This window comes from Mustela nivalis (assembly GCF_964662115.1).
Source record: "Mustela nivalis genome assembly, chromosome: 11".
In the NCBI taxonomy this organism is placed as follows: domain Eukaryota; kingdom Metazoa; phylum Chordata; class Mammalia; order Carnivora; family Mustelidae; genus Mustela; species Mustela nivalis.
This window is the reverse complement of record NC_139030.1, coordinates 84,940,670-84,953,883: the sequence shown is the minus strand read 5'-3', so window position 1 is coordinate 84,953,883 and position 13,214 is coordinate 84,940,670. Positions and strand designations below refer to the sequence as shown.

Below are 13,214 nucleotides of genomic sequence, written 5' to 3'. Positions count from 1 at the left end.
TTTGTATGATGTATACAGTAATGAAATGTAGAAGAGTCAAGTTTTTTTGGTAGCAGAAGATACAAGGGAAAGAGTGGGGTGAAGAAAAACATGAGAAGTAGAAATAAAATGAGTGCCTGATTATTTCGTGGCTTTTGATGGTCTTCTTCCTTGAACTACATGACAGGCTTTTTCAGAGTGTGGAAAAAGGTCTTTATATCCTAGTAAAATATTGGATTCATATTTGTTCTCAATGAATATTGCTGATGAATGAAAAGCTAAGGAAGAGGAAGATGTCTGGGGAGAGAAGAGATAGAAGGAAATAGCATAAGGGCTTGACAAGAAGAGAGAAAACTATAAAAGGAAGCTGAGCCATGTAGCCTTAGGCAAGTCTTTGAGCTTCAAATTCCTAATGGTGGACGGTAATAAGAGGCAGCTCTGCCTGGTGGTGGGAAGTCCCATAGAAACGGAAGGTCTTTATTGTTCCTTTGTGTATTTTACCTTTTCCTCTGCCAAAAAAACCATGGAGGTAGCCTTCAGAATAGTGGGTGGTACCTGGGCACCTGGAGTAGCTTGGAAAGTCTCCAAGGGTTAGGAAGAAGGTCCCTGTAACCTGCTTTAGAAGACAGAAGAGCAGCCTCTTTGTTTGGGGGTGACACCATTGAGTTATATTGTTTATAATTTTATGGTTCAGAAGGCAAAGTCCAGACCCCTGGGCATGAATCCTAGGGGAAGAATGGGGCCTTGGGACTCTGTGTTAGCAGATCCCTGCCCCCAGTTTCAAGCTGCTTTCTGGGCCCAAGCAATAACTACATGTGGCTACAAAGCATTGAATGCTAAATCTTGGGGCCCAATGTGGATGCTTTTCAGAGGAGCTGGGCACTGAGACATTAGGTGATGCTCCTAGCAAGAACTGGTCACCTGCATAGGAATCTCCATCTTGGAGGAATTTTCTCAGCCCATTGGGATTATCAGATGGTAAGAGGAATCTCAGAAGAGAATTAGACTCCTTGCTAATAAGGCGGGAATTAGACTCCTTGCTAATAAGGCGAGAATTAGACTCCTTGCTAATAAGGCAGGTGGAGATTGGAGACAAAGGCTTTCCCCTTGATATATGCAGAGCAGTTCTGACCAGTTATATTATGATTAAACATGCTGCATGCTTCCCACGGATGATCAACCAAATATGTATTCCAGGGCAAGACAAGAACAACTATAAAAAAGATTTAGGAAGATGCCAAGGTTATTGATTGGAACCATCTATTGTTCTGAGTTTTGTGGCATTGCTTTGCCTTTTCCCTCGTGGAATCACATTAGAGACTATTGCTTTCATACTGATTTCTACGGCATGTGGGCAAAACCCACATTGGTTCAACCCACATGGTTGAATAAGCCTATATAGTTGCAAATCATGGATGGAACCCCATTGAAACTCGTTTCAAAAAGTCAGAAAAAAAATAAAGAACATAAAATCTTCTCACAACAGTTTTAGATTTCAGTGTCCCTCAGGATTGATAGCCCATTTTGGGGGGGGGTGTCTGATAAGCAGGCAGTTTCTGAAAGGTTGTGGGGACTCTTCCAAGGTAATTATGTCACCTGGCTTGAACGGGGAGTACAATCTTCTTATAGAGACCTTCTTTAGCAGTCTTTAATTAATCGGGTAACCCCTACCCCGGGGCACCAACATACGTTATTGCTTTTTCTAAGTCCCTTCTCTTAACAACAACAAAAAGTCTCTTCTAATACTGGTATGAGAAACCTGGACTGTTTTTTTTTTTTTTTTTTTTTTAAGATTTTATTTATTTGACAGAGAGACAGAAATCACAAGCAGGCAGAGAGGCAAGCAGAAAGAGAGAGAGGAGGAAGCAGGCTCCCTGTGGAGCAGACAGCCTGACGTGGGGCTCGATCCCAGGACCCTGGGATCATGATCCGAGCTGAAGGCAGAGGCTTTAATCCACTGAGTCACCCAGGCGCCCCCTGGACTGTTTTTTGAAAATTTAAACAAGATTCTGCCCCCTCAACCCCTGTTATAGAAAATTGAAAAAAATGGTAAAAAGTAGAAAGATTCAAAAAGTCTTCCATTATCCTACCATTCTGAGACAATAAAGCTACATTTTGGCACACACACACACACACACACACACACACACATATATGTATATATACATTATATCTAGTTGTTAAATTGTGGACATAATTGAGATCCTATGGAACTGAACAAATGAATACTTTTGTGCTTTTTGGTTTAATATTTGACATAAGCATTTCCCCATATTACCAAAAACTCTTTATAAATATTTTAAATAAATGAATAACATTTTCTTTTGAATGCACCATAATTTGCTTATCCAATCTCCCAATCTGAAGCATTTCAGTTGTTTCCAACTTCTTTGTTATTATAAATAGTATTGCATTTAGCATCTTTGTGCATGATTCTGTTTTTCCTGCTCTTAGACCGAATGGCTCAACTGATATGAATATTTTTCGAGCTCTTCCTTTGCTCTGCCAAAACACTTTTCAAAAAGATTATACTACTTACAGTCCACCAGAAGTGAGCTCCCTTTCACTCTACCTCATCAGCACCGGGTAATGCTATTTTTAAGAAAATGACTAATTTTAGAGCTAAAAAGCTGCATCTTATTATTTGAGCTCTTGCCTGTTTTTCTTCGTTTGCTTGCCATTCTATTTTTGCTTGTGACTTTTCTATGTACTTTGTCCACTTATCCGTTGATCTATTTACCAAAGCCCCTTATATATGTACATGATATTTATAATTTTTGTGTGGTATTAACTGTAAATATGTTGATTTTTTTGTCCTTTTGTTTTTAAATGCATGAATTATAGATTTTTAAATTGCTTCCTTTTTAAAACTTCATTTTAAACATTTAGAGATTAAATATTATTCACTTATATGTTCTTACAGTTTTGTTTTAATCATTGTAACTTCTTATATTTACCTTTAAATCTCACTAGAATTTACTTGGAAATATTCCTGAGATTTTTTTTTTTAAAGATTTTATTTATTTATTTGACAGACAGAGATCACAGGTAGGCAGAGAGGCAGCCAGAGAGAGAGGAAGGGAAGCAGGCTCCCTGCTGAGCAGAGAGCCGATGTGGGGTTCGATCCCAGGACCCTGGGACCATGAGCTGAACCAAAGGCAGAGGCTTTAACCCACTGAGCCACCCTATTCCTGAGATTTTTTAAATCTATTTAAAAATATTTTTTAAAATATTTTTTACATATTTAAAAAATTTTTAATATTTTGAAATAAGTATTTATTTGAGAGAAAGAGAGAGAGAAAGAGAGAGTGCATGCATATGCAGACAGAGGAGCAGAAGGGGAAGGAGAGGGAGAGAATCAAGCACACTCCATGCTGGGTGTGGAGCCTCATGCAGGGCTTGATCTCATGATCCTGAGATCATGATCTGAGCTGAAACCAAGAGTCAGATGCTTGACCGACTGAGCCACCCAGGTGCCCCCTAAAATGTTTTTAAATGGACTTCTCTTCCCAAATGGCTGACTGTTGCAGCTTTATGGGGATGATATCTTCATTTTTCTACTGATCTGTGATGACTTTATTATTAAAGGCTGAAATTTTACATATATTAGTGTTGGGTTGAAGGCTAAATGCATATGCAACATAACAATTATTAATATATAATATAATATAACAACATAACAATTATTAAGTGTTGTTTTTTTAAAAGATTTTGTTTATTTATTTGACAGACACACAAGTAGGCAGAGAGGCAGGCAGAGAGAGAGGAGGAAGCAGGCTCCCCGCGAAGCAGAGAGCCTGAGTGAGGCTCGATTCCAGAACCCTGACATCATGACCTGAGCCGAAGGCAGAGGCTTAACCCACTGAGCCACCCAGGTGCCCCAACAATTATTGTTTTAAAATACGAGCTAGTACCCTCTCATTACTTTTGTTTTTAAGAAATGTTCTTGATTACTTTCAGATATTAATCCTGAAAGACAAACTTTAGTATTATTTTGCCACGGTTAAATTAAAGTCTTGCTGGAATTTTCATCAGTATTATTACAGAAATCATGGCCAAACAACTGAGAACAAAAAAGGCTACTTGGAGTTTTCTGTAGCAAGGGAATTAGCCACCATCACTTGTGTTTTGGTAGAGACTCAACAGCAGGCAGAGGAGCGGAAAAACTTTATAGTGGAAAGAAGAGAGGGTCTCAGGTGTGCCCTGTGCTCTGTGACAATAGAGAGGTTGGAGGTAGGTGCACAGGAAGGAGGGTATCTTATGTGATTGGTTAGGGGTACCTATTTGGCTTTCTCGAATTGGTCCTAAATCGACCTAATCGGAAATTAGGTGACGGTGAAAAAATTAGGGAAGCTGTCAGTTATTTTGGGCTAATAGTTACAAAAGTTTTTGCTTAACTTCCTGCATTATTACTAGAGTTAATACACTCTAGTAGAGACTTCCTAGAAGTTTGACTTCATGGGCTGTTTATTTTAGATAAGGGGTGGGTTTCCTGGACCAGTAGGTGCAGCTGTGGGTTAGACTTCTGCTTTTACACAAGGCTTGGTCCTTGTCCATTTGTGTATTCATTCTCTTCTATGAAAACTATCAATTAACTCAAGAATTGGTAACATGATACTATTCAGTATTCTCATCCAAGAAGTGACTTATGATTTTTACCTATATGGAAAATCAGTGAGGGGAAAACCAGGCACAAGCTTCTGGGAGTCCTGGTGGAGTCACACTAGACGCATGTAATTCCCCTAGCAACGAATGTCACAGCTCATGTGAAATGATGTCTACCAAGGAAGCGGCTCATTACAGACCCAGTGTCCAGGGTTTTTACTGGATGCTGATCACACAGGCAGCCTGTGCTAGGCAGATACCAAAATTTCAGGCTGCCAGAGTGAAAGCTGGGTTCAGCATAAAATATACCATTGGCTCAAACAGTTTAGGTGCAGTGAGCCATTCTTATCAATTAGGGGGATTGGAACCCTCCTGAATTCCAAGTTCCCAGATGCCAACCAAGGGCCAATCTTGTAAGTAGATCTTTCTAAGATTAGCAGTCAGACTTGTTAACTCTTCTCTGTACACCTATGTTTGTGTGTATGTATTTGTGTGGTCATGTGCCATTTTTGGCAGCGTGTGGTATCACAGTGAAGATAACTTTATGAAATAAAGTGGGCGGAGTCCTTTTTCTGGGGTATGTTTGTGTGTGTGTATGTGTAATGGGACAGTTTACACAGAATGAGAAGTTTCTGCTCTTCGAAGGATCTATAAGAACTTATCTATAAAATTACATGGATACAGAATTTTTGTGGGGGGAGGTAATTAAAAATTAACCTACTTCTTCTTGTGTCAGTTTGTTAAGCTTTACCCACCCCTGCCCTGCCAAAAGTTATCCATTTCACTGACTTTTGCTAATCTATTTACACACCTGGTGAATTTTTCACTTGTAATTTTAAAATCTTCTGTGTACCCATTCATCTATCATCTTTCATTCCTAAATGTATTTATTTATGATTTTACTTTCTGTTTTTATTGATTGGCTTATCCAGGGATTTGTTTGTTTTATTGAATTTTGAAAGAACCAGTTCTTACTATCATCTATCAATTTTGTTTTTCTATTTTTTAAAATTCATTTATGTATTTATTTATCTTCATTATCTTCTTTCCTTGCTTGAGATATAGTTTGTCATTTTTTCTTTAGTTTCTTGAGTTGAAAAAATTCATTATCTTTTTAAAAAAATAATACCAAATGTTCAAGTTTACATGTTATAAAAAGTACAGCTTTAGCCATATCCTATAAATGTATATGTATATAATTATCTGCTGCTCTGCTCTTTATTTTTACCTTAGGCTTATCATTATTTAGGATAGCCACTTTTCTTTATAATTCCCAAGTGTTTAGAAAGGTTTCTTTTTGGTTTTATTTAAATACTTTTTATTAACTTCTAGTTTTATTGCATTGTATTCAGAGAATGTGGCTGAAGGGATTACCCAGAAGCATAGCCTGAGACAAGGACTTGAGTACAAGTGGATTATTTGGGAGGTGATGGAAATACTGGTAGAATAATAAAAAAAAAAAAATAAATCAGAGAAGGGAAGACAGCAATATTTAGTAAAAATAGGTCTGTATAGCACTTGCTATTTATTTATTTATTTATTTATTTATTTATTTCCTCCTTTTAAAATTGGGGAGTAAGGTATATGTAAGGAAAACCACTGATCTTAAGTATATAGTTTGATGAATTTTTCTAAATATATACATTCATGTAACTTGTGCCCCTATTAAGGTATAGAGCATTTCTATTACCCCAGAAAACTCCTTTCAGTCAACTGTCCCTCCTCCATAGGCAATCATTGTTCTGACTCTATCTCCATAGACTAGTTTTATGCATTCTATAACTTTATATAAAAGAATCCTAAGGTGTACTCTTTTGTGTCCAACCCCTTTCCCTCAGCATAACATCAGTGAGATTTTGTACATATCAACAATTCCTTTTGTTGCTGAGTCATATTCCACTGCATGAGTATACTACAGTATGTCTATCTATCCTTCTGAGTTAATTCCAGAAGAATATAAGAGTAAAGCTACCGTGAATATTTTTGTTCACTTTTTTTTGGACATATGTCTTTTTTATTGGAACTGCTAGGTCATAGAGCAGAGGTATGCTTCACTTTATAAGACAAAGCCTAATAGCTTTCCAAAGTGGCTGTCCTATGTTCCACTCCTATTAGCAATGTGTGAAAATTCTAGTTGCTCCACATTCTTGCCAACAATTTGATGGTGTCAGTATTTTAAATTCTGGCTATTTGAGTGCATGTGAAATGATATCTCATTGTGGTTTTTAAATTGCATTTTCCTGATGACCTATGATATTGAACACTGTTCATGTGCTGATTGGCCATTTTTATAACTTCCTTTGTAGAATATTCATTCAAGTCTTGGGTTATAATACCTTCCTATTATTAATGTGTAATAGTTCTTTATATATTCTGTATACAAAATAGTTCTGAGATTGGCAGCAATCTTGTTAAAATATATATTCCTGGGCTGCACCTCAGACCTCCCATACAAGATTCTTGGTCAGGGTGGGCTCTGGGAATTGAAATTTATGCCAGTGCTCCTGATGATTCTGATGTATGGTCAGGTTCAGAAACCACTGCAGAGGAAGAAACATCATACTGGGCATTAAATGACACAGGGATGACTCCGTGCATTCACTAACTCAGCTCTTCCCTCTGGTTCCCAGTGTTGCCATCTGTGTAATGAGGGAGTCTTCTAGTTGACAGCTGAAGCCCCTTCTGGATTTGAGGTATTTGGTATTATCAGCTATACTAGGATTCTCCCCTTGGCAAGCCGAAGACTGGTTGGCACATATGGCTCCAGCCAAGCCACACATACTTCCCCAAACATGTCTGACAATCAAGTTGAGGCAAGAGAACTGAAAACAGACACTGCAGCTCCAGCATGGGAACAATCTTCGAAGGACCCACTGAAACAGTAGTTGGCTGGAAGCTGTCGAGCAGCAGCTGGTTGAGTCTATGAGCTTCTTGCAGCTGTTTGTGATATGTCAAACGAATTTTTGTTTTTATGTGTTAATGTACTCTGAGCTATTTTACAGTGTGTTTGACATTTTACAGTACAGTAAAGTGTGTACATGCCTAATTAAAACAGATGTGCATTTGATAAAATAATTATGGGATATGTTGAAGAAAAATAGCTAATTATATATAAAGCATAAACACCTAAACATACACTATAAATATATTCTTGAAAAGTACTGGAAAGTAGGTATAATTGGATAGATTCTCTTTTTGTGCCCAGAGTCATTCCTTAGATTTTCCTGGCTTTGGTATCTACTGGCCTTAGAATTTTCTGCCTAATTTTTTATGAATCTTCCTCCCTGCTACTGCCATTTTATCCTTCTTTCATCTCCTAGAATAAAGTTGAGAATTCTCTCTACTGGAGTTAATAAAACAAAAACATCAAGAATGACCATTAACTTATATTACTATGTGCTAGGCACTGTGCTAGACACTTACAATCTATTATCTCATTTAATATTCACACTGGTTTTGTGAGATACATTTTTTGTTTTTAATCTTCACACTGGTTTTGTGAGATAGATTTTTGGGAAAGAGCTTAACAACTTGCTGAAGATCTCTGCGTTTGGAAATGCAAGATCCAAGATTCAAGCTGAGGCCTGAGGACAGAGCCCCACTCTCTTTAACCATGAACTCCATACTGCCTCTATAAGAATGTCTTTCCATCCAGCCACTTCTATGCTCCCAGCTGGGGAATATGGCTGGTATGTAGAAGTCTTTCAAATGCCTCTGCTACCACTTTACACTATTTCTGAATATCCCAGACAAGACTTCTTTAAGAGCAAGTCTTTATGTCCTCTTTTTCTAGGTGGATGAACTGAAGTTGATATGTGAGTAAAAGTGCTCTGGGATCCTCATGGACCCTGAGGTTTGCTGACACATGGTTGCCAGGCTCTGGGATGCTGTCAGAGAGAGGTGAATGTTTTGGTGTTATGTTTTCAAAGGCAGGTCGGATACTTATGTCTGTTACAGGTAGTAGGGTAAAAAGTGTTTGGCAAGTAGTGTAAATGTATACTGAAAATATTGAGAAGTCCTTTAAATACCAGACAATGATTAGTTTTCTAAAGGTTATATCAAATGGACTTGGCCTTTCTGTAGACAATCCAACTTGCTTGGAATACAGAGAATACGAAAAGAGTCAGGCTGTCCAACTAGTGGGAAAGAAGCTATAATCTGTTTTCTGGTATTTTGGAGAAATGGGTTATCCTGGTTCTCTATGAACAAATAGCACCTATGAGAATACTGAGAGTAATTAATGTAGTGATGATTCAGGAAGTGCTTAGGGTCATAACAGGAGTATTGAATTTCAGTGAGTATAGAATGTATGGCTAAGGGCATGGGCTCTTTCATCTAGTAGCTGTGTGACCTCTAGCCAGTGGCTGGAACATGTTTCAGTTTCTTCATCTCTAACATGGGGATAATAAGAGTATGTGCCTCTAGTCTCATTAAAAGGTTTAAATAAAATAATCTGTGAAAGGCATTCAACATAGTACCTGACAATAGTAAGCATATGACAAATTTATGTCATTATCATCATCATCATCATCATTGTTGGTTTGGCAACTCATAGTTCTTTATCTTAGAAGATAAAGAGAGGAGGTGCATTAAATTGATTTTAGATTACCAGATTATAATCTTGAGTAAATTACACCTACCCTCTCTTGGCCCTAGTGTTTTCATCTGTAAAACAAAATGGTTGGATTAAAGGACATTTTGGGTCATTCTGGCTCTAAGAATCTATGACTTGAGATAACACATTCCATGACTTTCTGCATTCTTACTTCATTTCTAAGCTGTGGGAACCATGTGCCTTTAGAAGGAGCCCAAGTAGAGGGAAAGACTCCTGTATGATGCAACAGTAAATGTTACAGAGGACTGCAATGGAGAAGTCTTACTGGAAATGTCTTTTTCTGAGCTGTTTTTTCTTTCTCTCTTTTAAATTATTTCTTCTTTATGGTCAAATTTGGCAGTCAGGGAGAGTGGAGGTGGGTGACCCCAGAAATCTTTTCCCCTGGCTCTTAGATGAGCAAAACCTGACCACACAGGAGAAGACTTGACTTTGTGAGCCCCCAGAGTCTGGAAGATTTTGCTGTTTTAATCAATGGCCCCAGCAGCAAGTATTTATTGGCAGCAAATTGGTGTAAGAGCTGCTGCCAAGTGGCATGGCCTCAGCCCTCTTCTAGTGGTAGAGGGAGATGGTGAGGGGGAAGGCAGCTGTTGGTACCTGTGGGCTGGAGAATTCTAAAGCACTCCCTCATTCCTAGAGTGCCCCAGGTTGTGGCCCTTCCTGGATTCTGTATTTGGATCCTTCTAGGAGAGCCTTGCTGCATGGAGATGTGGTGGAGAGCAGTTTGTCTCCTCTCCACATCCTATACCCACACGTGGATTTACAGGGGAATAACAATGCTTTGGACCTATTTAAAGAAAAGAAATATTGGAAAAACATCATTAATGAAATGGTTTAAATAACTCCCACGTGTGTTTAATTCCTTTAAAAAAAGTGGTATTAATTCCCCTGCTAAAGATGGTGCTAGGAAGTGCAGGAAAGCTGTTTTCAGATTTCCTTATTCCCTCTGATGCTCATTGCATTATGAAATGGCTTCAAACAGGCTGAGCTTTTCATTCATCCCAGAGTCCATCTACAGAAGTGGATTGGACTGTTTTCTTCTTCTGCTGACTGCAGAAATGAAGGGAGTAAAGGTTGGCTCACAAATGGTGTGGGGGCTGAGGTAGGAGTGGCACTGGGGACAACTATTCAGAGTTAAATAATCTTGAGGTTGGATATTAGAGATGGATGATGGCAAAGGACTTCCATGAGAAAAAGGAGGAGGGGGCAAGACATAACTGTGTTTATCAATCATTCTGAGTTTTGTAGATGATTAGATAACTTTGGTTTCCACAAATGGACTGATTGATGGATGTCAAGTAACACATCTTTAGGGAATCAATCCTAGTTGGAGTAATTAACACGTAAGTGTGTGAAATACCAGAGTGTTCTCATTTGATACTCAATCTGTTTCTTGGCCAAATCTCAGGCATTTAAATTTATATGTGGATTTAAAGTGGCATATCTTACATTGGAAAATATGCTTGTCAAAGAAATAAGTCAAGTATTGAGTATTTATGAAAATGAATTTCCTAAAGATGGGAACAAAAATCTAGTTGGATGCAGATATAATTACCGTCCACCATGGTTTATGAAAGAGGATGGATCTATCTAGTGTCCCCAAAAGAAAGGCTCATTCATTTCATTATGGCCCTATGTCTGTACCTCCAAGGTCAAAATGTGGGCTGGCCGACTCAATTCCTGATCTCCAATCAGACACAAGTATAGGTTAAGTTTACAGAAGGAAGAGCAATGCAAATGAACAAATCTCAGCTGTAAATAGATTACTGCCTTGTGTCTTTTATCTTTTGCTCCCCTTTTCTGATGACAAATATTAAGTTATATAAATTACTTCTGAACAGTCTTTCTGCTTTTGAAAAAAAAGTCCAATTTATTGGGCTTGATTCTTCAACTTCGAGGCTGGAGAGCAGATGTCTGAGGATACAATTGGAACAAAGATCGAAACTTGAGAGAAGAGACTCCCAGGGTTGATGCCAGTTTCTAGTAGAGAATTTGGAAGAATTATACAGATACGTTCCCTAAGACTTTTTAAAAAGACTGTTAGTGATGGAGAGGATAATTGCGTAGACTGATTTTATTCTTTTCCTAAGTAAAGGGGTGACATTTTTTTGATGTCCCAAATATGAGTAATTTACTGTACTTTAAGTAGATGGAAAGTTACATCTCGTATGAAGAAAAAAAAAATAAACCTTGACAAATGATTAGGAGTTGAACACATTTTCTACCAAAACAACTTTCTCTTTCTCTAAAAAAATATATCCCTGGTGGGTGTTTTGAATCCCACCTAAAAAGAATAAGATGAGGAGAAAATTGAATGCTGCAAGAGACGAACGACATGTGTGGTGTAGTTTAACATTTGGTTCTTTTGAGAGGCAAATTTAGTGTTCTGAAGCCTTCAGATCTCATATGGCCATCTGATAGCTAGTGATATACTATGTGGGGGTGTCTGTTACAGAAGAAACTGCTGTATCAATTCCAGATCTTTCCATTTGTGAGATGATTGTTTTTCTTATTTTTTTCCTCCCTCCCCTAAGAAAGAAACAGCAGACAATTAATTTGGCCTTTAGCTATTCAGTTTTTGCTTTGAAAGATTTTTCCAAAGTGTGGATCTTTTTAAGGTATGTTATCTTTTCTAGGTGTGGTCTTATCTTGAGCCAATCATTCCAGAATCTGCATACCTCTGGATTTATGACTCTGGACTATTTCCAGGGAGAAAATATTTGATCCTTCTCATTCTGTTATTAGGAATAAAACTTAGTGATCAGGATTGATCTGTCAAACACATGAACAGGTGCTTAATGACATTAGCCACTAAAGAAATACAAAATAAAACTGCACAATGAGATACTACTATACACTCACCAGAGTGGTGGAGATTAAAAAAAAAAAAAACTGCTGAGTTTTGATGAGGATGTGATGAGGATGTGGAACACTGGAATATAGCGGGAATGCCTCTTTGTGTGTGTGTGTGTGTGTGTGTGTATCTTTGGAAGAAAGTTCAGCAATTTATTATTAAAGTCAGATATACCCTCACTGTATGACCTGGTAATTCCACTCCTAAGTTTAGCCAGGAAAATAAAAAACATGTCCACACAGAGACTTATGCTTGCAGATCCATTGCTCCTTTATTCATACTGCTCCAAACTGAAAACAACACAAAAGCCCATCAGTTGAGTTACATTCATACAATGGGATATTACTGAAAAACAAAAATGAAAGGACTATTGATATACACAACAACATGGATAAAACCCAAATGCATTATAAGAGAAAGATGCTAGATAGAAAAGACAACCTACTATATGATTCAATATATATGCGGTTCTAGAAAAGGTAAAACAGTAGTGGACGGTGGTTTCCCAGGGGCCAGGGAGTAGGGAGATAGAATTGACTGCAAGGAGCAGGAAAAAAGCTTTTTGGATGATGTCAATTTTCTCGATCCTAATTGTAGTGGTGGTTGCAATAATTGTAAACACTTGTTAGAACTCATTTACTTTTACTCTTAAAATTGGTAAATTTTACTTTATGTAGATTACAGCCCCATAAAGCTGATTCAATTTTAAAAAGTGGCTCAATGTGCCACTTTTGTTAGGTGTAATGGAATGAAGGATGGATCCTTGTCAGGAAAGAAGCAACTTGCGGTCTTATTGAGGGGAAAAAGACTTTCCCTCACATTCCATTAGGAAACAAGACCATTTCTTAAAACACAACTTCACGCATTTATAAATTCATTTATTCCAAACATATATTGAGACATTACCAAAGCCAAGCACTAATCAAAACATAAAGTGATTGCTGAAGATCTCAATTGGCACTCAAAAAAATATTGAATTGAATTGAAAATTTGGGTGTTTTATGGAAATAATATACAAGACTCTACAAAGTAGATCCTTCTTGATCTCAATGGCTTTTTGGGGTTCAGATAACTGGGCTCTGTAATAATGTGAGAGCATGGTGGGCACTGACTGAACCCTTGATTCAAGTTTGAGTCTTGAACCAGAGAAGTGGTATTCTCCCC

General features: G+C 37.8%; 1 long non-coding RNA gene across 1 annotated transcript in view; it reads left to right on the top strand.

Moving 5' to 3' along the window:
- The first annotated feature begins 7,214 nt into the window (after positions 1–7,214).
- The window catches only part of LOC309843710, a 100,903-nt gene continuing 94,903 nt past the window's right edge, over positions 7,215–13,214 (top strand). Inside the window, exon 1 of the long non-coding RNA XR_014300302.1 lies at positions 7,215–7,277. This is a non-coding gene — a long non-coding RNA (uncharacterized lncRNA). The remainder of the gene's footprint in view (positions 7,278–13,214) is intronic.